The sequence below is a fragment of the Homalodisca vitripennis genome, chromosome X (genome assembly GCF_021130785.1).
Source record: "Homalodisca vitripennis isolate AUS2020 chromosome X, UT_GWSS_2.1, whole genome shotgun sequence".
Taxonomy (NCBI): Eukaryota; Metazoa; Arthropoda; class Insecta; order Hemiptera; family Cicadellidae; genus Homalodisca; species Homalodisca vitripennis.
The window spans coordinates 112,744,036-112,768,965 of NC_060215.1; the positions used below are offsets into that span (position 1 = coordinate 112,744,036).

The 24,930-nt window shown below is 32.8% G+C and overlaps 1 long non-coding RNA gene across 1 annotated transcript in view; it reads right to left on the bottom strand.

The window, feature by feature from the left end:
• Positions 1–1,101: 1,101 nt before the first annotated feature.
• The window catches only part of LOC124369794, a 96,248-nt gene continuing 72,419 nt past the window's right edge, over positions 1,102–24,930 (bottom strand). Inside the window, exons 4-5 of the long non-coding RNA XR_006923094.1 lie at positions 8,770–8,959; positions 1,102–3,560 (exon numbers count right to left, since the gene is read on the bottom strand). This is a non-coding gene — a long non-coding RNA (uncharacterized LOC124369794). The remainder of the gene's footprint in view (positions 3,561–8,769; positions 8,960–24,930) is intronic.

Here is a 24,930-nt window from a genome sequence, read left to right on the forward strand (position 1 = left end):
TGGAAGTTTGTAAATGAAGCCTATTTTAAGAACTATAATATATGTGTATTAATGTGATAAGTCTGTATAAGATACTACCACTTTTGTACTCTAAGACCAAATTAAACTCCGATCACTTTAGCAGCATCTATAGAGTTTCTGGGTAATACAATCTGTTTACCTATTCCTAAAGTTTTGCTTTACATTATACACAGTTCCTTTCTTCTTTCTGTATTTAAAAATGCTATTGTGTCCAAGATATTAATTGCACATGCTTTGAATTCCACCTTGATTTTGCACCCATAGTAAAAACATTATGTAACTTACAGCTGTTAGGAAGTTTTGAGTTTTTATTATTGAACTGATATTTATTAAGAATATAACAAATGTTCTACAAAAAAACTTAGCACAGGTTAAGTTTCTATCTTGAGTCGCCCTTGAAGTTGGTGCACCTCAAAGCATCTATTTACAGATGAAAAGTCATTGGAAAATTATTTATTGATTATTTAAAAACTATTACAATTATTATTTCCAACATTTACTGATCAATTAATATATTTTTTCAAGTTTTGTGTATAGAAAAGCATTGTGCATGGGTTTGATAACAATATTAATGAAATATGATAATTTTGTAAGTCACATTTACCTCGAAGTTCATATTTTCTATGTTTATGTTTCCACATCTCCATGTGTCTACCATATATATGCGGATGTCAGCTGTTCAGTGGAAAAAAAATTATACTGGTTACATTGTAATAGTTTTTATAGTTGAGATAAGGTGGTTTGAAATATTAAAGTTTACAATACGTATTGTAAGTGTTACTAATAGACGCTTGTATATTTTCAAGTAAAAACATATATTCTGGAAGTCCATTTTATCATGTATAGGTAATAGAGAAGAGGTAGAGGATATGAATTATGGTTCTAAAAATGTAGTCTAGCCATTTTCCAGAAACTTCTTGGCAAATTCCCTGCAAGTAGCATGGTATTTATCTTACTTTTTGTGAAGGAAACAGGATTTTTCCAGACATATGCCATTTTTCAGTAATTTAAAACTGCAGTAACACTGAATTTGTATCACTGAATGAGTGCAAATGTTTGGAAAAATCCTGTTTCCTTCACAATACTTCCATCGTCAAAAACAAACTTCAAACAGAGAATTACTTTTCGTGTTATCGGGTGGCCTCCAAAAGGTTAAATTTTCACCCAAGTTATAACCGTTTTATAAACCATAACAGAAGTGAGTAGTATACTTTCAGGAAACTTCAAAATTCTCGTCTTGAATATAAGCTTTCAATAATTTTTCAGGGGAGGTGCTCCAGACCCCCAGCTTGACTGGGAGGTACGGAATGTCACCAAATCCTAGGGTAGTGTTAACCCTCCCTTCTCATTTCATAATTCCAGATACTCCCATGTTCTCATTCAATCAAATATAATGTCATAAAATATCTCGAGAAAATAATATTACAGCATTCGTACCTATACACAGATACAAGGATATGCATAAAAGAATTGTCTGCCTAGATCCCAACATTAACATCAGTTGGAGTAAATAATACTGCATTACCTCCTCAGGCCAATACAACAATGAGTGAAAATATTTTAAAATCACTGTTATATTGATTCAAAATATTTTTGTTGGTAACAAGTTTTTCAAAATTTTTATTTATACCATTTAACTAAATTAACTGATGTAGCATATATGCAACATTGGATCATTAGATATGAAATATTTACAGCAATGCATTGGGATACAAAGGTTTAGTTTGTAAAATAGGACAATAATTCTTCATAAAAAAAACATAAAGTACATTTCATTTAATGTTTTGAAACAGTTGGATCTTTAGTAATACAAAGCTGCATTTTACAAGTAGTGAGTGCGCTGAAAGTGAGCTCGGTTACTGTTACAACCACGCATCCTGCAGCGATAGCATTTGTCTGCATCAGGTATTGTGGGTAAGTGGAGAGCCATTGTTGTCTTAATGTCTGGCGGGGGATGAGGAAATGTGCGCTTCTTCTTCTTTGGTCTTTCATTGTCATTGTCTTGTTGATCCCCTCCAGCTCGTGGACACCCGAGTTTCTTTCTTATAGTTGAAGAACACAGCAAATGTTCAGATAGTCCTCTAGAAAACTAGGATGAATCAAGCTGATTATGTCTAAGAGTGGTTTGTTGCTGTTGTTGCTTTCTGTAATAAATCCAAGCTGCTACTAATGCAAAATCAAATAAATGGAAAATGACTTGGATAATCCACTTTGTAGTTTCCTGGAAATGCTGTAAAAGCCGATCATGCGATCTAATAGATCGATTCCTCCAACGGTATATAGATTCATATTGACGGTATAACTTATGATGGAAGATGGAAGGCTAACATCAATATAGACTTTGTTTTTTTTAGTCCTATCTGTGACAAATAAGAGGTGGAAAAACGCCTTCATTTGAAGAAGCAAGTATTACTGGTCGTTGTCATACATTTTACCACAAATACTCATTATCTTTTAAAACTTGATCCCTAGATCTCCAAACTGCTCTCAACAATTCAGTATCTAACTTAAATGTTATTTCCTTTTCGTACCCTCCTACAATCCAAAGTTCTAATGGCTTGCATTAATCTTTCAGAATGGAGCAAATCAAGTAGGTAAACAGAAGTAAAGTAATGATATATTTACAAACTGGTGCCTGCATTGTGAGTTTCAGCTAATTGCATTACAACCTTGCCTGCTATATTCAAATTTGTATTTGCAGGCTCATCTTTAATACATTTACCAGCCTCTTCATAGAGCAAAAATCTAAAGGGAGCCCATCAGAGCTGGTGGAAAAAACATTTTTCAAACAACATGGATTCGGTTTTGATCGTAATACCTGGCGGGAAGGACTACTACTCCAGAAGGGAATCATCTGCTCACCAATCGAAAATTTAGAGGGTCTAAGGTCGGCAAGACAAGCTTGTCTGATATTGTCAATTAACGTTACACTTCCAATATTTATTACTTTTCCTAGTCTCATCAGCAATTAAAGGATCGACAACCAGTTTGAGGTCCGTTCTCAGGAGCAAGTACATTTCCCTACTCGTGGTTTACCAGAGCATATGTTCTTGTTGCACTTGCCCAGTACATTCGCCTTCTTGGAAATTTTAGTTTATATCTATAATAATACCAAAAATCTTTCTTATTTCTTCAAGAGATTTCGTTATTCTTTTCCCTTTTTACTGGTAGTTTTGGTTACTCGCTGTATTTATTACATCAGAAAAGAACTCAGATATGTAACTTTTATAATGGTCAAAGGGATTACCTGTAATTACATTTTCGTTCGGGAAATAATCAGCTGCTGTTGGTAAAAGTTTAAAGGATTCCTTGTGCTTCCAAACAAATCTACTTGGCCTGGGATTTCTTCTATCTGGATCTGGGTGTGCAGGACGGTAGCTGTAGAGTTTCTTCTACCACAGATTCATCTTCTTTGTACTCTGGTTCTTGCAAGTGTGCAGCTACAAATGTAGGATCAGCATCAAAGTCGTAATTCTTGAAATCGGACACATTGTCACAGAGTACATCAATCAGGTAACGTATAATCTCGTCACATAGTCCTAAAAACACATAGAGTCTACATACAATTATGGCAAAGCAAAGGAAATGTAAAATAAATTCTTAGCCTATAGTTTTATTTCAGGCAAAAACTACACATTAAATAGCTAAGTGCACAAAATACATTATGTTATAATTCTGAACATTCTAGGGATTTTCTATATATCCCAATCAAGCTGCGGCAAGCATGCTACAATATTAAAATTGCAAGTTTGGCAGCCTTCTGAGATTATATTATTCTTATTAAATGCCCACAAAAACGGTTATAACTTAAGTCAAAATTGTTGAAGACCCCTCGTCAACACATAAAAATAAGAAAACGACGCTAGTTTAAAGGGAATAACAGAAGCTTTGGAAAATGGCTGTATCTTAAGAACTACAAGTAAAATCTTATACATTTTATCATGAATGTATATATTATAAAATAGATTTCCTTAATATATCCATTTTAGTTGAGAATGGAAATATATTTTTACTGTTTAAAAAGTATGTATTGTAGCCTATATTTAAATGTTTTTAAAAACTCCGCGATCCATGACATAAAGACATTGGTATTTAAACCAGTATATATCATAAAGTATATATTTACTGTATTTAGGCCACAACTACACAATTAATCACACATGAAATATGTTATCTTGTTTTTTTAACAGCCGAGCGGTTGATGCAAAAGCACGTAAGACGCATGGCACGGCGCGGCACGGCGATGAACAGACATAGACATAGAAAATACGAGTAAGAACTTCTAGTTAAATATTTACAAAACACGATATTTTCTTACTTCGGTGATCTAATTTTGGGTTTTCACACACAAAGTATGCTACAAACACTCATAACAACGGACGAACGGAGGTTACACGAATATAAATAGACGAAAAATCAATCTACGATTATTTCGTCTGGAGATTTTAATGTTATGTTACTAATCACAACAAATACTCTAATACCATATCAATTACAGTTTAAGACAAACTGTTACAGGTATCTGCCTGAGAACTGACAGAGCAGATACATTATTGATAACATTGTTGATCACATGTCACATAGCAAGTTTATAAACTCTCCAATCTGGCATGTGTGACCAAGAATGCCTCTTATTTAGCTGTTTTACAGTAGCAATTATGCTAAACACAAAAAATAAAAGTAATAGTTTTTATTATGAACACTTTATAAAACTTTCAAAAAATATTGTAACTAGAATATTCGAATAGTGTTTTCAATAAAACAGATGTTAAAAAAAACAATTCAACAGAGCGTTCCCTTTAATTAACAAACAGTATAAGTTTATAACAATCAAATTAGTCAGTTCATAAAATTAGAAAAACAGAGAAGAACTTCAAGATGGTAGTGACTTCGCTTGAAGTACGGGAAATGTGTGAAAGGGGCTGACTTTTATTTTATTTCACAATCCCTACGAGTTGCACATGGGGGAACATGATGGGTTAATAATGGGTTACAACACCCGAAACCTCCTCTGAATATGTCTATGAATATAAGATAATTATTAAACAGCACGCAACTCATTAACTACCATAAAAACTGTATATAATAGGCTACTAATACTATTTAAAAACCCTTATTTTTTAGTAACCAAATAGATACAAATATTTTGGAACAACCAGATGTTAATGTTTGCAAACAGACAATTACCTCTGCGAGAAATGCTTGAAGTAAAACTCCTATGCAAGGTAGTGCATTCTGGTCCCAAAACCACTAATACTGTCGTTTACTGCACATATTGAGGAATACAGTGAACTACATAAAATTTTAGTTACTACAGAAACTAACCTTGAAGAGATTAATACACTGATATCTCATCTACCAAGTTCTGGTGGATGAAACAAGCTAAGTATTTATATAATATGATATATATATATATATATATATATATATATATATATATATATAAAACATATGTTATATTATAATAAATTAATCGAAGAATTCACCATTAACTTTTATTGCAATAAACAGTATCATGCACAAGTTATTTGTCATGATTTCTGGAATTTCAAGCTAGATAATAAATTGCCCTACATTGTACATAAACTCCATCTCCATAACAACATTTTAATGTTTTAATTTAGCCTGTTTTTAATTAAGTTTACAGTTTTATTGCAATATGAGAAAAAAACAAAGTGGTGCTGAATTTAGGAAGCGTGCTGCTAAAAAGCAACGTGAGGAACAAGAGTTTTTAAAGAAAGTGCACAAAATTGTGTCCTTCTCTACTCAAAGGTTTGCTTCTACGAGCTCGTCTACAGCTACCTCAAGCGAGGTTACTCTAGGTCTAAATGTGCACTCTCAAGAGTCTTCAGGTACGCTCACTAATTACCCTAAAAATGAAGCTTATTTGTTTCCAACAGACTTTGAGATTAATAAAGATCAAGAAAATAGAGATGGACATATCTTTCCCATCAGTCAAAATTTGAACATTCGTTAGCTTTTACAAGTGATATTGATATAAATGGGACGACAATATATCCTCAACTGTTAATCATATTGCTAAAAGTCTCCGTAAAATATATTTCAGTGGAAACATTTAATTTACTTAAGACCTTAAATAAAAGAAATATATGCCATTTACTGACGTGTTTAATTTTAAAGCCGTAATTTCCTTAAGTCATAAATTAATGAAAAACATGTCACTCCCTAAAGCTGCAGCTATTGTACTACCGTAACAATTTAACATATTTATCTTGAACCGTTTTAATTTTAGCCTGATCACAAAACCGCCTAAATTTCCTACTTTAAAAATTTGTAATATATCATGAAGTGATAAAACTTTTCTCCTTTGACTGTCTTCAGAGAAATTATGATTAGGTATTATTTGGTAGTAGTTGGGGTTTTAAAAGTTATAGATAATATAACAAATGAATGAGCTTTGCGTTGACAGCCTATTAATGTTAAACGTCTCCAAAATGATAATTGAGAACTCAAAAATAACCAGTACAAGGAGATAGTCTTGTAATGCAAGAAATGAGTTATAATGTTCCATGCTCCAAATGTTGTTAAATAGGAACAAAGCCCATATACTGCTAACAAATTTACTTTCATTTTTAACAAAAATCTTAGTAAATAAGTTTAAAGCGGATATGTTTTATTTTATATATTAATTTTTTTTATTGATATTACCTTTACTTTTGGCTTCGTATAATAGTATAAGTTACATTCGAGAGTAGAATATGCAGAAAGTGCTTTACTCACCTAAAGTGCTTTGACAGGTAAATAGAAGATTTATAAAACTGAATTTTAATTTAAAAAAGTATCAACGACTATTCAGTGTTTGTTCCAAAACAACACAAAAAGAATAAAAGTGACGATTAAAAATGAACAGTGTGTGCCTTCTATATTTGAATACAAATGTGCAACATAGAAGTATAACAGGCACACGATATAACGTAAGGCACTAGCGAAGTTAGAGTTCGTATATTGGCACATGCCTGTTATGTTTATTTAAAAAAAAATTATTTACAAACATTTCAGCCGGCTGTAGGGAATCGACTTTGAATGTAACCCCATAAGAACCGTGCTAAATCTCACACTTTTAGGTTCTTATTTTTGTTATTAGAGCTAAGGGAGACTTTAATTTTAAATATATTAATGCGCACCCAAAAGAGTTTTCGTTTTTCTTGTACGTGTAATTTCTTAGTTAATAATCACCATGCAATTTTAAATTAAATTCTTTCTGGAAAAAATAAATCATCGAAAAATATAAAATGAGTTAGGATGTGAAATAATTATATATATAAAATGAGACATCTTCCACAATTTTGCAACAAAAAAGGATGTAAAAGTCTTTGAGGTTAAAATTCTTATGGGCCTCAAGTATAAATGGCCGCCAGTTAAGCCCACCAGTGAAGGGAAATGTAAATGACTATTTTACAAACAGTATCCTTTTACTAATATAAGCGTTGAACCAATTCTTTTAAATTTAAATATCTACGAACTATGTGCAAACTTCATAGTCAATTAATTATCTCTGTAAAATAATAAGTTGAACTTTCTTGGCTGTGGACAAAAAGAAATGTTTTCGTCTAGCATAATAGAATGTATAAGATGTTAAAATAGGAGTTTAAATTGGAGCATCATGAACTTAGGTCTTATAAAGGATGGGTTTGCTGGATATTTTCTTAGCGTTGCCAATCCGAGAACGGCCATTACAAGCGATTACCGAAAATGCCTCACTACCTTAACTAAAGGTAAGTACAGAAAGTTGAAGTCACTTGCAGGCAATTTTTATTTCAAATTGCACAGATTTAGTTTATAATGCATTTTCAAACTGTATTTATTGACTGTTTGATTTGTGATAAAGCTTGTGTAGGCCATTACTCTAATTTATTAGAAACAAAATTAGGCCTCAGAGGGGGGGGGACATATACTAATTAAACACCATCAATATATGTTTTATATGGATAGGGTTAGTATTTATTACCGATCATTTGTAAATTTCTGTGTACAATTTCATAGATTGAGGGGTAATTTATATAGACAATAATAAGTGTTTTGTCAAAACATTACACTAGTGGTACATCTTGAGGGTTGTTAAATCGGCTTTTCATTAGGTTATGATTTTTACATTCAAAATCACAATCTTAAAACCACATTTATCTTAAAAGATAACTTCCATGAAGTCAGAAAAGTAAAAGAAACAATTTGTTAACACAAGATATATGGGCATTTAAAATGGGAAACTTGGGGCAATCGGAAGCCCAAACAAAACTGTTAAATATAAATATGTCAATTTTGTACAATATGTATATAAGTTATAAGGTCAAAGCGTGACTTTCGGAATTATAAAATAAGGTATTACTTAAGAGTTCAATCGGTAGCCGTATCTAAACAATGTAAATTATAGAATGTTGAGGAATCTTTATTTTATAGAGATAGCATAGTAATTATTTTTTATGTTATTTTGTTTAAATTTGTGCATATTTTAACACAACATTTTATTAATTATAAAAATAACATTTTTATATTTTATTAGTTTTCTAGTTAAAAATTAATTCTTTTTATCATTAAATAAAAATAAATAACTTAGAATGAATATCGAAAAAGGCTTTATTAAATCCTGAACAGCATCATAATCATCTTCGAATTTTAAAAACCACATCTATTTATCTTTCATAGGTACTGAGAAAATGAACCTTTTTGTGGATAAAAATATAACTTTATGGAAATAAAATATAAAGATTGCAGTAATGAATGACCTACCTTAGAGTACTCCAGCACCATAATATGGATTATCAGTGTCTTCTGCAGCCTCTTATTGATCCTAGAAATCCTTTTAGCCAGAGTTTTCTTCTTTCGACTCTTTTTTCAATATTTCATCAGCAGCTCAAAGTTCAATTTTTACAATTAGGCCCACTCGTTTTCCAGGGACAAGGCACATTGATTCACCACACTGTACACAAATACAAATTTTATTGATTCAATTGTCATCTATTTGCAGCATCTCTTTAACGTGTATTCTGAGTTGTACTTTTTTATTTTCAGGAGCAGACCTAGGAACACTATCACCAGCTTCATGGTAGTAAACTACAACTATTTTGGGTTTCCACACAGTTTTAAGTTTCTTGAACACCCTGTTCACAAAATTTAGGTATATTTATAAATTATTATTATTTATTACAATACTTTTAAACCCAAAAGTACTACAGTTATATAACTTGTTTTTACTTTATTATAAGAACATTGTGAAGAAAGGTGAGGAACAGAAAACAGAAACACATGACAAACTGATAAGCCAGCTGGTCAAAATACGTATGTTTTTAAATTCAAATAGGTACTATAGGTCAAATAGGTAACGACATTTATTAATACAACATAAAATTAGTTAGATTTTGGTTGTTGTATTTCAAAAAAAATAGTGATAAAAACTACTACTTATCATAACCCATAAATCTGGTCTTAAAGGTAATAAACTGTAGATTAATGACTGAAACCACCAAAATTCCTTTAAAAAGTCTGTTTTTCCTGCCTTTTGAAAAGGAGGGTTGTGACCAGATACAAATGGAACACCGATAGCACCACCCATTATCCAACTATTAACTACTGTGTGGACTGCTTTGGAGAGCAGGATGGACCTATGCCCCAGCAGACAGACAATCGATTCCTTCCTTAGGAGAAAATCCTTTATCTATTTCACATAAAACTAGTGTGTTAGTGTGAGTAGGTTTCACATCCAGTAGTAAATAAGTATAATGAATCTAAGGTACTAAATTACGATTATATTAAATGACAAATAGGCTTATATAAACTGACGAATACTGTTGTATTGTACAAACTTGATTGATCTCAAATTCGACGAGTGTATTTGGCATTTACTCTGTATGATGTATTAGAATATAGTGTATTAAAATGAAATGGACGTTTCCTTAGGCTTATTTCTAGCTAGTATTTTCAGCATGGCAAATATTCGACTTCAAACAATACTTTTACAACATTTATTTTTAGTCTTACAATTATGTGATACGTTTTGTTTTAGAGATATGATTAATACGCATAAAATCACCTTTTAATTTTTTATATTTTTATTCCTTATTTTAAAAAAAACCTTAAAAGTTGGTATTCTAACGACCTTATTTCGTGTTAGAATACCCAAAAAATATCATTTACAAGCACACCCGTAAAGTTTGGACTCACGATGACAAAATACCATCAACAGAGAGTGTCAATGATATTGTTGGAAATTGATGATGCTCTAATGCTCTAAATGCTCTAATGTTGTAATGGGTAATATACAAAAAACGAAGCTCAACGCATGTACATACTTCTTTGCAAAAACTATTACAGGGAGTCATGTTTTACACGCACTATAATAATTTAAAATTGGATGAAGATAAAATTCCCCAATTCTTATATTCCTTATATATTAAAGTGATTTGAAGTACAAAGACATGTGTTTAGGCTTTTAATCGTACGTAAGACTACAAAATGAGTACGTGAGGCAAGTAGTTTGGAAAATCGCCTATAATAACATAAACAGCTCAACTAAAAACCATGCTTCACCAGTGGTCGCTGGCCTCTACTATCAACGACCAATTGCAATTGTAGTGTTGTACTCAACAACGTAATTCTGAAATTCTTATTACAGACGTTGTGACGCTGTGAAAGGAGCTTACCAGAGGAACTTGAATGGGGGTTCATGCTCAAACTTAATACACACAAGAAGAATCTTTTTATTTTATTTTTATATTACTATGTAAATCGATTATACATCTTTAACACTGAACTTATCTATTTCATAGACTTTCATGGTGTGCAAATCTGTAGCTATTATTATTACTATTATTTTATGAACTATTTTCTAAGTTGTGCCTAGATTAAGTTTAGTTTTATATATTTGACTTAGCTTATTAAAAAAAAGTATCCAATGGCCAAATAAAGATCTTAAATCTTAAATAACTGGGTGCCGGTAATTGTCTGAAATATAAAAAAGTATGTATTAAACATTGGTTTCTTAATTGTTACTAATTTTTTAAAGAAATAAACTCAAAGTATAGAGTCAGACATGAGGTAAGAGTATTCTGACACCAAGACTTACGAACTTGCTTTTTTGCCTGTCACATATTTTTTATGTAAATCCTACGTCGAGTTTCATCCTAGACATGAAAAAAATCCTAACAGTCAATAAAAATTGACTGCAGGTAGGTAGACTAGCAGACATTAAGCGTGGCAACACATTGACATAGCCTAATTCGGGCCGACTCCCCTGCACGCCTCTACTCTCCTGATACTCTAGACACGGGTGTCGTTATTTCTAAACATGCCGCACGTTCCGCAGCTCTTGAGACTTTTACTGCAAGATGCATCGTGCGAAGCTATGCCTGTACCCCTCATACTTTCTGTGTTGTTTTCTGTTATCTATTTATGTTATTTATATTCACTCGGTTTTTACAGCACGACTCCTACAACTTCATTACTTTTCTGTACAATTTTCTCTTAAGAGGGCCCCTGGAAAATTGCACCATGACGCTAAGATGAATTGTGATTCTTTAGTCTTTTTCTTAAGTGGTTTCATCGCGCCAATTATAAAATTTATGTAACAAGTTAAATATTTAACACCTTTTGATATTCCAAAAAATTTTCTTAGTTATATTTTCCTACTTAGTTGTAAAATATTACCATTACTTTATGTGAAAGTAAATTATTTTACGTTATTGTAAAATATTGAAACTGTTGTTTTTATAGTAAACGTTCAGTAATGAATGTATTTGATTATGAATAAGAACCTACAATTACACAAAGGGCTAGTCCAAGGACCATGCGGCGACCCATTCGCCAACTGATCAATGAAAATAGGAGCGCGCAGCGCAAAAGTTGCCAATGCAGTTACGCCTGGTGACCAGTGAACTTTAGGGGCGCGGCGCTGAAGAAGTCGGTTATATTTTTGTCAGCTTTAAATTGTTAAGCTAAAAACAGAGATATTTTAAAAATTAATGTTAAAATATTTAAACTAACACAATTTAACATGTGTTATAATTTTTGTACATTTTACAAATCAAAAGATACACTTAACGAAGCCTTTTGAGCGAATTAAAATAATTGTATATGTAATAAAATTCAAAATTATATGTAACTAAAAAAATCTAGTTAACATGTTGCAATAATGACTTTACCCATCCATTAAATAACATGCAATATAATATACTCATCAAAAATTAAATGTAGTGTTTTAAAATTGATAACAATTATAACAAGGTAGAATTACGCTCTTCACGTGTCGCGTAACAGGCTTCGCTTAGGTTGCTTGCAAAATTACAAATATATAGCTCTTTTCATTCTCGAGATGTCCTGCGGACAGATAGATACGTGTCTAGACATACATAAAAGAATCTTTTGCATCGCTCTGGAAGACGGAGTAGGAATCGAATAATCCTACTGAATGATATGGTTCAATGACAGACCTCAGCAAAATTCCACAGTTGGACACGAACCATCATTCTTGCCTATATTTAAATGCAGTTTCATGCAAAATTTAATCGAGATATATAATTTTTCTTTCATAGCAAACTTTCAAGTCTGTAGGTCATGTCTTTCGAGATACCGTGCGGACAGACACACTGAAATGAATTTTTCAATCTCTAGAGTTATAGGCTACGGCATCGTCCAGCCTAATTTTATAAATTTGTTGCTATATTCGAAAATGTACGATGGGAAACGAGTTTTAGTTGGTTATTTAAATTTAAGTTAATACATAATTTCAAAAATATCAATTAGTTGGAAAAAAACTTCAGAATAAAAATGTTACAGGGTGCTATTGATATGGTTAAATATATTTTTGTGGAAAATATTAGATCACAGAATGGCTAAAATAGTAACAATATTAATGCCAAAGAGCTGTATTAAAATTGAAGATATTCCAACTGAACCTAAAATTAGACCAAGAAAACTAAAGATACATTTTTCTTACGAACTAGAAGACGAACCTAAGCACTAGGAATAAAATCTTCTAGAGCTGAATTTTTATGTCATTATAGATCAACTATCAACTCCTTCACAGAAAGATCTATAGCAATGAAAATCCTGTACGTTGTACATAGTATATAACACAATGAGAAAACACTTAGAGTTTGTGTAAACATTTCCAATCAGGTCTAACTGATTAGATCGAGTGCTTCAAAGACGGAGATGAGTTGGTGGAAGAGCTTCTAACTATATCACCTTTGCTACCAAAAAAGATTAAAGTCGAACATACGTTGTTTTGTCTAACTGTGAATTCATGTGTTGACACATTTCTTAACTTAAGAATTCTCCTTACTATTCCCATTTCAGTTTCGAGTAAAATAAAGCGCTTTTCAAAACTCATGTTGATTAAGAATTATTTAAGTTTATCATTTCACAGGAACGATTAAGTGGTTTGGCAACGCTAGCAATAGGAACAGAAACTTTAAATTCTATGGACACGGACAAGATTTTAGTATTGTATTTTTTGTATGTATAATGATTTAAGTGCACAGTAAAAATTAATGAGAAAATATCGTCTTATAGGTATATACAGGGTGTCCAAAAAGTCCCGGGTCGGTTAAATATTTTTCAAAATATTTAAAATAGAGCTACAAAAACCTTACACAAAGTGACTGGAAATAAAAATCTATTTTATCAGATATTCAGTGATCCGCTACTTCCTCAGGGGGGCGGCCCGCTAGGAGTCAGAAGAAAATCTTAAATGTAAGCATAGGTTGATATGCACATCAAATGAAAGGTCTTTATTTGTAGAGTACAGAGCCGCAAACCCGACCCGAAACACTTCATGTCCATTTTTTACCAATACTGAGTTAGGCAAGCCAAAATGTAGTTGAAGGCAAGGCGAATCCAGTACTAAGTAAACACCACATCTCCACTAAGTAACCATAGTGATAGCAGATGTTAAAATATTCATTCTTTTGAGCTCATCATTGTACTTTTTTGAGGAAGTAGCGGATCACTGAACATGTGATAAAATAGATTTTTATGTACAGTAACTTTGTGTAAGGTTTTGCAGCTGTATTTTTAATATTTTTAAAAATATTCAACCGACCCGGGACTTTTTGGACCCAAACTCTAGCCATCTTTGAACGGCTGTCATTTTTGACTCGGTCATCCGTTTGAGGTCGGGTTTGCGGCTCTGTACTCTACTAATAAAGACGTTTCCTTTGATATGCATATCAACCTATGCTTACATTTAAGATTTTCTTCTGACTCCTAGCCGGCCGTCCCCCTGAGGAAGTAGCGGATCACTGAATATGTGATAAAATAGATTTTTATGTCCAGTAACTTTGTGTAAGGTTTTGCAGCTCTATTTTAAATATTTTGAAAAATAAATTTTTAACCGACCCGGGACTTTTTGGACACCCTGTATATATAGAAAAAGGTTATAAGGTCGTCTTCTACAACCTATAACCAATGCTAAAACATAAAATATTTCGTAGGAACTCGAATATTGATTGTAATTAATCTAAAATTTCAAAGCTTGTTCAAGAATTTAAAACATAACATACAAAACGTGCGTTATTTTATAATGTCGTTTTGTTTTCTTTACTAATCCTAAGAAAGGTGCCGGTATCTCGAAAAATGCTTTATTTTATATTGTTTGTACAAATTGGAGAATCAAACATATTACGAAATTATAGTTATGTTAATAGCAATACAGCCCGAAAATACGACTTTCGCTTAAGGATCAAATCCCTCATACATCTAGTAAATGTTATACTATTGTAATGTTATGAAATTTATGGAACAAATAACTCAAGTTTAAATTTTAGCTTCTATTATATTGATTGTTATACAATTGTAAAATTGTGGGGGGGTGGGTCAAATCAGCACTTCACATGGTCCAAAATAATTTTACGGACCGGCTCTGATGGTACCATAATGATTGGATTATAATAGAAGCAATTTTAATACAAAAGTTCCACATTCATAATTGATCATGCTTCCATAGAGACAAAAATTTGAAAATCTAAGGAATTGTTTGATATGCATGGTTGGAGAATCTACTATGTGATACCTCGATACCGAAGTGCACTAACACCAGTCCTAATTGTTTCCGAAAAGAAATTTCTCGTACTTTAACTTCTCTACTGAACCCCTGGTAGGTACAGGACTATGTGCATTCCGTACATCAGCTCTGCAGGTAGACGATGCTGTACTTGTAAATTAATGCAAACAGAGTTATGTTAATTTTAAATCACTTTATTAAACAATCTTCCACTTAAATTATTGCAACATGATTTTGGATGACACTTCCACTTGGAGTGTTGCACTGATTTAAAATAATGTTACAGTTTTATGAATATTTGATTTCTTACGTTTAAGGGGTTTGGATTAGAAATCAGAGTTCACGAATTAGCACAACACGTGATAACACAAACATCAATATTGATAGCTAGAATGAAAAGACAATATTGATTGCTTTCAACTTCAATTTTTTGTCAACACTTTAGAGTGCTGCCTGCCTTCTGTATGCATCCAAGGTTACAATATTTGAACACCTAAATTGTTATATAAACATTTCGTTCAGTGTTAAACCGGTTTATTCGAAAAACCATTTTATGTTATGATAAAGGTCAAGGTCAAACCTTGTCGGAAATTTCGGACTGATTTCGTTTTATGATATAATGAATAACAAAACATAATTTTTCAAAAATAGAATAAAAAACATATAATATGATCATATATGCTTCTTGAAACCCATGACAAGTTGTGTATCACAAAGTATCGTATATACGACGATATACGCGAAGACATACAGATAGTAAATATTTTTCGGAGTTATAGTGAAAATCCTGTACTCGTTTACTGCCTGCACGATACGTGAACAACTTTTGGTCTATGCACCGACACTGTATACAGCCTTCATCCATGATCCGGGGCGTTTCAGTTTCCTGAGAAATCAGTGGAGACCAGTTCTCGCAGTGAACGTCGCCGTACTGCGACATGCTCGAAAGTGTTAGTCGCTTCGCTATTGACCTACTGAATGATACGGTTTCACCTAACCTGTCGCAAAAGAGTTAACCAGTTATGAGGATGAGTATAACCGCTCTATTCACTTTGAGTATAACCCTCACTACCTCAAGTATGGTCAGGTGTCAGCGGAATAAGACGGCATGGATGGATGGAATGGTGGAGGGAGATATATATGCAGCAACTAGTATGCACCGAATTCTAAATCTATGACTAAATCAAGATGGCGGGCATTGGTATTCGAATATTCAATATTTATTTATTTATTCCGACGGTAAAGACAATTTTTAACAATAAAGGTGCAAGTTAGATGGCAAAGTACAAATAAATTAATAGTAGACAGTATGCAAAAAACTAAATAAATACATACTCGTAAGTAACAAGCCACAACAAAGTACGATAACAAATTGCAATAATAGTCACAAACAATGCCATAATTGCTTACTCCTGTAAGAAATCCTACAGATTTGTAAATTATAACAATAACAGGAAATATTAATAATAATTTAATAAAAGAACAATTATTATCTAAGAAAAGATGACCAACAGAAAAAGATCTTACGTAGCAGAGTATACAGCTAACAACACAAGTGTAATGCACGACATAATTGAATAGATAGATCATAACTGATTGACAATTTGCATAACACTCCTCTTGAAAGAAGAAATAGACCCACGGAAAAAAGTCCAAACTCCCAGATGTTCTGTCACCAAGCCTCTGAAGCCTTGCCACTCCGTAGTTGTATGAATCGGATGTAGGGAGGAATCTCCGGCTGCTGATTGACAGGGATCTCCTTCTCCTTAGTACACTCAAATCTATCAACACCAGAAGATCAGGGCAATCCACCAGTCCATTAATGAGTTAGAAGAGGAATATAATATCAAAAATGACATCAATGATGGAGAGGTTGTAGAGAGAAAAGCTGTTTCAGATTCGGTATTGGTATTTCCAATATCTTTGTTATGTTATCCATTTACCTGTCTGCCACTCCTATAAACGGAACTACACCATATCAGTAAATTTAATGGTGCTTTTGAAGACTGTGTGGACTTAAGCATTTTGTTTTTAAAGATTCCTCCCCAGTTTTTTTTTTATTTGATCAAATAGTCCCTAATGTGCGGTTCTTGGGAATTTTCAAAAATTATTTAGGATCAGTTTTGAAAACGAAGGGTGAGTGAATATGAATGTCAATGATTATTTGGAGTAACAAAAATAACTGAAAACTACTACGGCGTTTCTAGAACTGATATCTACTCTCTTCTTCAGGTGATGAAATCTAAAATACAAGTTAAAATGCAGAAAAACTTACTAAACAATAAAAATGGCTATGGACACAACCAAGCGTAACTGTGCAATAGAGAAGCTGCTTGTCAAATGAACACCAAACTAAATAAAACAATGTAACTACAGATAGCTACAGAATATCCTGTAATACCAGCAGCAGATACACAATTGTATAGGTCAGCCAGAGAGTGGGTGGTGGGGGAGCATTCTTTTACACACATCACAGTCATGTTCCTGATTTTTTATCTCAAGCTGATTTTATAGACTCGTGGTTATTGATTAGTATGTCTTTCAATGTGTAGGTGTATTGCGTTACGAAGTTAATTAATTTTTGATTGGAAGCCAAAGTAGCCTGTTTGATATCGTTATAAGTTACAGTAATAGAACACTATTTTTCGAGAATTGGAATATAACCTATTCTTCAGATGTAAGGAGTCCTGAGGCATTAAAAAACGAATGAATTTATTTCCTCCACTGGCTTACATCTTTACATAAAGTAATATGAAGTCTCTTAATAAAGCAATATCTAGTAAATGCGGTAATGGACTTATACTCAAAGTCACAATAAATCCAAAAGATCTTCTGAGTGGTTCTTGGACTAAGAATACTCAGAATGGACAAAAGTGGATGATTGGTGCAGCCTTCTTCGCATGGCACCAGTACAACAACTAGCGGGATAGCGGGCACTATCTAAACCATGCTACCTTAGAAGACGGGGAGGCGAGATCTGCTTCAGCCTCTAAGTAACAAGTGAAATCTGTTGAAACTAGTTTCGATTTAATTCTTACAGTAAACGACTGGACAGGTAAAGTCAAAGTCACATGTTGGTGTTGGTGGCGTGTACGAGTGATGATGCCACGTGCTTTCTCCCATCTCAATATACCCAGTGTTAACTCTCCCTCCTTTCCTGGTTTATTATGCAATAAATCAACATCTCTGTCATATAGCTAAGTATAGTATAGATAATTTGTAAGGAATGCAGAAGGTACCATGAGAGTATGTTTTGACAATCAATAAAATTAAAAAAAAAGAACACATTGAACCTCATAAAGAAAATAAGCATTTGAATTCCTTATTTGTTTAAAATTATTTTAAAACATTCCATAAAGTTTGAGAGGTGCTTAGTTTTAATAGATATTTATTCATGATTTATACTTTGGACAAATCTTAGGTTAAAAATCAGTTGTAAAGAGGAAGTTCGTCACACGGCCGCTCGCAGAGAATCTCGGGGATTGGTGCAGTATCACTGCCAACTCAGCATGCTGCCATGTTGTGATTATAAACACATAAACTTAAATTATAATTTATCCTTCAACTGAATGTTACAGTTAAAACAAAAGCGTAAAAATACTAAGTTTTCCTATAATATAAAATATATAATTTATTTACCTACTTTAATTGAATACATTTAAAAAGATTGATCTCAGTAGCCTGTTTTTTGAACTTCTATTCTTCCTCTTCCCTCTCTGAGAGGTTTTCATCTAAATCTTGGCCGAGGTTTACTATACACGGTTCATCAATCACATCATAGGCGAACTTGGGGTTTTAGTCTTCATCCTGTAACCTCTCATCGTGGTGAACGCACTCCTCCTGGTCCCTCAGTCACATTATCGATAGTTATTGATGAACTTCTGTAGTCCATATTAAAGGTGTTGTTACATGTGGTCACATATCCTTTAACCTGAGCCCAGTTCAGCTCTATGGGGATATATTGGGCATAGTAAGGAGGTAAACCTAATGTTTCATAGCCCATTTATCATGCTATAGCGTCTATTTCATATTCTTTTGAGGCATTTTTAATTGCATCCTTGTTAAGAAGTTCAGTCCTTACTTCACTATCCCTAAACGGAACTTTATATTGTTTCAGCCAGTCTTGTATATGAGTTTTCTTTCAGTTTGACCTTGGTGTTTTCTTAGTAAGAGCGGAATGATAACTCGCATTGTGCATGTCAATGACGGATCCCTCTTCAAATAGACCCAGAAAAGTTTTGATCATCCCTTAAATAAAACACTATTCATTCTGAGTGGTAGCTTTGTTTAGTTTAGAATTTTCTTATTGAAATATTTATTTGTATCCAGATAAGAATCCGGCTTTGAATGAACCTATTAACAATTAACCATGCTCCTTTTCTAACCAACACTTTTAGCCTTCCCTTGTCAATTGAATCTTATCAAGCTGTTATTCTGGTGTAATTCTGACTTATTTAAGTGTCTTCTAAATAAAACTTAGGTCTTTGAAAAGGTAATGTCACTTCTTTCCAACATAAATGCTTCCCTTTTACTATTCGTTACTATTCTTGTACTTCAGTCCTAAATGCTTGAATATTCTGATTACAAATTTTGCTGAACCTAATCTTACTTTTTATACAGTTTGAAACTGGCCTCGGAAGGTTTCTTAAATGTGTTTCGTGTGTACTAAATTTAGGTTAATTTCCAGCCGATCTAACAGATTCCCTTTTTATTATCTGGCCTGTATACACACCACACGCTTCAGTGGTAAGTTTTAGTAAGTTACTTACTTAAAATTAGTTTTTTTTTACATTTCGGGATTCTTACACAAGTTTTCAAAACATTTATAAACATTTGCTACAGTGCTCTGCGTATTCGGGTTAGCTTTTCCAAGCCGTTTGCCTCTCGGTGGAATCTGTGGAGCCGCCTAGTTGTCTGCCCTAATACTCACACTATCACTAGTAGTCTTTACTTGTAATCTTTCTTACTGATTCTTTTACCATTACGATTTAAATTGACACGTGTTTACAATTCGACACAGAACGTGAGAAAAAATATGCAGAATAATCGAACGCTGAAGAACAAAACTTGTGTAAACAACCGCAAAAAAATAGAAGCGAGACATCGTCTCGTCACCTTATATTAAGAACAGCTGATTGACAACGCCGCATGGCGAGGGGGTAAGTGGGAACTGCCCATACGGCTAGATGTGTCTCGAACCATAACACAATGATCATAGTAAAATATTTTGGTTTCGCCATGGAGAACTACCTAAACTTGTCAGATGCTTATGAAAATGGGAGAGCCAATAACGAACATCCTCCAGTACAGGTGAGTGCTGTATAGGTATTGCCTGTAGTACAATAAATCACCAACCAATATTGCCAACCAGCGATTCGGGTTTTGTTACTAGTTGGTTGTTATACTATATGTTATATGGTATTGTGCGTAACCCTTAGTACCCTTGTCGAAGTTACCTATATAATTTAATACTGCTGATTGTTAACACTTTGGTTAAGGTGATACATATGTGCTGATATCATTGACTGCAGCTAAATTATTATTTTGCTGTGCCATCTTGATGATTTTATTATTATACATGTCAATAGTTGTAAACATGGTGTTAACCTTATGTGAATAAATATAGAAATAATTATGGCTTCTATTCGATAAATTAATGCTATCTTGTTTGTTAAAGCTATTCCCATTATTTATTGATTATAAAATGTATTTTATTGTTTAATATTATTTATTTATTTAATTATTTATTTTATTTTATTAATTTTCTTTGTTTGGAATTTTCGCAAGTACTTTTTTATAGAATTTAAATGTATGTTTGGTTTAATATTCGTGCTCTGATATGGCTAATTTCCCCAAAAGATGCTCTCTGTGTCTAATTTATTCAGTAAACCATGTAAATATTAAACTTCCTCTCAACAAGCACAATAGATATTAAGTTTCATCAATGTTCCATCAATGAGGTGACTGACAGTTGGTAGGCGCTTAGGAATGACCTTGACAAACATACTAGTTTTATTTAAATCCACCGGATTCAGAAATCACTACTTGGATTAAATCACATGTTTTACATACATAATATAGGACAAGTGCCAGAGACTGGATACCCTGAAGAAGGGTGCGCTTAGCAGCAATGATAGAAGTAAAAGGATTACAGGATTACTTAATTTATGGTGTCTTTTCAATATAAATTATGAAAGTGAGCTCTTTATATTAAAGTTTTAACGAGTAGATAAACACATTACTGGGAAATTCAAATGTTACCGTCTGTTTGTCAAATTTTTTCTTTCTTATGGACCTAATTTTGAACGTAGATTAAAAAACATGACGATACCAAAATTGATAACAAGTCAAATTTTATGAAAACCAAAACAAAACAAAATTGCTAAACAATGTGTAATACATGAAGCGCCATAAAAGGCGAACACTGTTATATCATTTATTGCCAAGAAATCTATTGAAATCGCGTTGCCTAGTTTAATACGATAAAATCTCGCATTATTAACCTAGCCTATAGCATGCATTATCTGAATTAACATACAATCTATGTTTATTTATAGTCGTACAAAAGAATTTTAAGCAAAAGTTTTGTATAATACAATATGGTTACACTATATCTATACAAAAAACTAATATTCTGCCCTAAGAGCGTCTGAATCTTCTTTAATTATATTATAAAAAATATAATTACTAGAAAAACGGAAAGAAGATTCGGATTTTGCCATTGTTACTTGTTACAAGAACACTAAATTTCGAGAATTGTATTGTACGTTTGGCAAATGTTCGAAATTATGTTTTTCTCTCAAATTAACCATTGTCAATAACCAATAATCATTGTGTTTTTGATTGTTGTTAAAACAAATATTTAATACTAATAGGACATTACCTTGTAAAATATAGTTCGTTGTTTGTAACTAAAAGATTCACATAAGTTATATAAAACATTTAAGGCTGATTACAAACTTATTATATTTTGTATTATGAATTATATGTCTTATATCAATTTCAGGTCCGGAGGAAGGTCTTAAAAATTGTTATAGAACGTCTTTATACTGTAATAAAGAATAATTGAACTGACATTAGTAAACTTTGATCATTTAAACTGTATTAAGAGTGTTTAACTGTAATTTGCCATAAGGATTCTAACTACGATTAAGAATAAGTGGCCAGAATATTGATATCTGGTTTATATTTAGGAATTGGAAAGACAAGTGAAAAATTAAAAACAAAATAGTTGGATTGTTTTGACCTCGTAGTTGTGAATATGTGAAAGGGTTTTGTACTTGGAAGGAGCCTCTGGAGATGTTCCAATAAGTACGCAAAACCCTAACATTAATAGTTTGATACACAGCATGAGTTTCCTATTGCCATCCTACCCAAGCCGAGAAATTAATTAGAGGGAGTAATGGGAATAATGGCGCACTTGCTGCTTATCAGATACGAAAAACATATCCATAAGTCACTTATTAATAACTTATTATCATAAGTTTTTAATATTACAGAGAACCATAACTATTTCTTATATTTCACATTTCAATATTATCTAAAATTCCCTAAGACAGTATTCGTCCATTCATGCAAAAATGCTGCAGGGAATTTACTCTGTAAGGGCATATTTACATCTTTATGCTGCTTCGTCACGAATGAATAATCAGTCATAAAAGCAAGGAATCTTAGCCACAATTCCTTCATGCATAACTGGGATTATGATGAAATTATGGAATTCAACCCTAGAATGAATTGGAAGAAACTTGTTTCCGGTGCCGTTTTTGTTATTTGCAACAATGCATAGTTATATGGAAATTTATCACTTAAAAACTACTAGTACTATATATATATATATATATATATATATATATATATATATATATATATATATTACTATATATTATATCTAAATGTTTTACTATATATTTATGTATAGTTCACTTGCATAGCATTCAATTATAAGTGCAGACATCTTTAATACATATATTCAATAATGTACATTATGACATGCAGCTAAAATTAATTAACAGAAATAATATATAAAAAAACTAATTTTTGAGAAACAACTGAAGTAAAAGCTTATCATCAACCTGATCAACAGATTTAAAAGTTAACTACTCACAGTAAACAATTCCAGTAAAATATGACTCTACCTTAATGAACTTATAATGAGAAATACTAATTAGGTCCTAATTTGTGGGGAATTGATTATATAGGAGGTGGCACATGAATGGGGTTATATATAGGTTTGCATTACCATATAGAAACTGCCACTCTCGTGATACAGAGATGCCACCAAACTTGTGGTAGCATCAAGAGTCCTCATAAACCCATTGTGCTAGCGTCAAGATGCATCATGAACGCATTGTGGTAGCCTCAAGATGTAACATGAATATTAGTAACAAGATGTAACATGTGGTAGCCATCAGAGCTTGAGGGACCATACTAGATCACGTGTAAGCCGCTGGCCTCTGAGTATAAGTGCTTCTACTGTCATTCCTCTCCGTTCTTATTTATATTCTAACAACTCTTATTTTCAATTTGTGATGTTGGAAGTACGTAAAGAGAGGTGTCACAATCTTTAAGGGGCAGAATTTTAATCCTGAAAACAGTGAGGCACTTAGAATTCATCAAATGGGGGTGGCCAACCAATGTGGGTGGTCAAAATAGATACTTTGGAGGTCAAAATAAAAAAGGTCATTAACATCCTGCAGTGATCGTTTAAATCGTGATGATTAAAGTCCTGCGGTATCGTGATGTAGTGTGATACTAGTCTCGGAGGACATAGAGACAGATGCCATCATCGGTAATTGTAGACCCTTATATTAGTTCTTTTTATCACTTTTAAGGCAAGTAATAGGTGAAAGTACCCATCTATCGCCAATAAATAAATGTTGTCCTTCTACATGAGTGATGAATATAATCTGTAATTTCTCTAATAATATTTGTAATACGAATTCTCTAATGCGCTTAGCCATAAAAAAATTAACCAAATTCGACCCAATCATTTAAGTAAACCATATAAGATTTATGGGCACACAGGAGGGATGAGTTCTTGCCGGTATATACCATCCAGTTAGACCTACGTTGGATGCAGCAAGAACTTGATGTGTTATCTACATCTTTCCAACCGAATAGATGTCCAAGAGCAGCATATCACTAACAGCAAATGTCGATATATCGGGGTAAAAGGACTGATCGATAGTTCTGGTTTAGTTCGGAAGATGACGTTAGAGTGATCGGGTATCCCTTTGCGTGAAAGGGTTTTGGAAGCCTAAACATAGTGTCCCTTGCACACTTTTACTGGAAAAGGCCAAAACAGAGAGCTAGACCCTCCCTTGCTTCCATGACTGAGATAGATCCATCTCTCTCCTGGTAGATTTGACGTCCAATCTCAGGAGGTGGCATCTATCCCTAACCTACTCATCCTGAGTATACCATTATTCCTGAAGTAGCACAAAATTTTATGACTAGGTGCAATGAGAGGTCTCCTCAACTTATATCGTTGCATGAATGTGTGTAAAGAGTGTTATTTTAAGTTTTGGAGTAACAAGTTTTAGGTGATTAAATTCAAACAGCGATATAAATATGTTTTATTTGATTACATTCATGGGTTTCACTATACATATTTTACATTTTTTTAATTTATAATTTTTTTCTGTAAGAGTTTAAAGCCTGATAAATCATAATTTATTTTGCAACAGAATACTTATGGGGTCTAAAACGGAAAGTTTGCAGAAATTTTAAAATGTGTAACATAAATTATAAATAATAAAGAACTTACTATGTTACCTATGTTGACCTAAGGGTCAAGACGTCTTTCTTCATTAGAAATGCACTTCCTCCATTTAGTGCTTTTCTTCGACCTTGGACTTAGGCGAGCAAATACTTGAACTTTTGAAATCCCA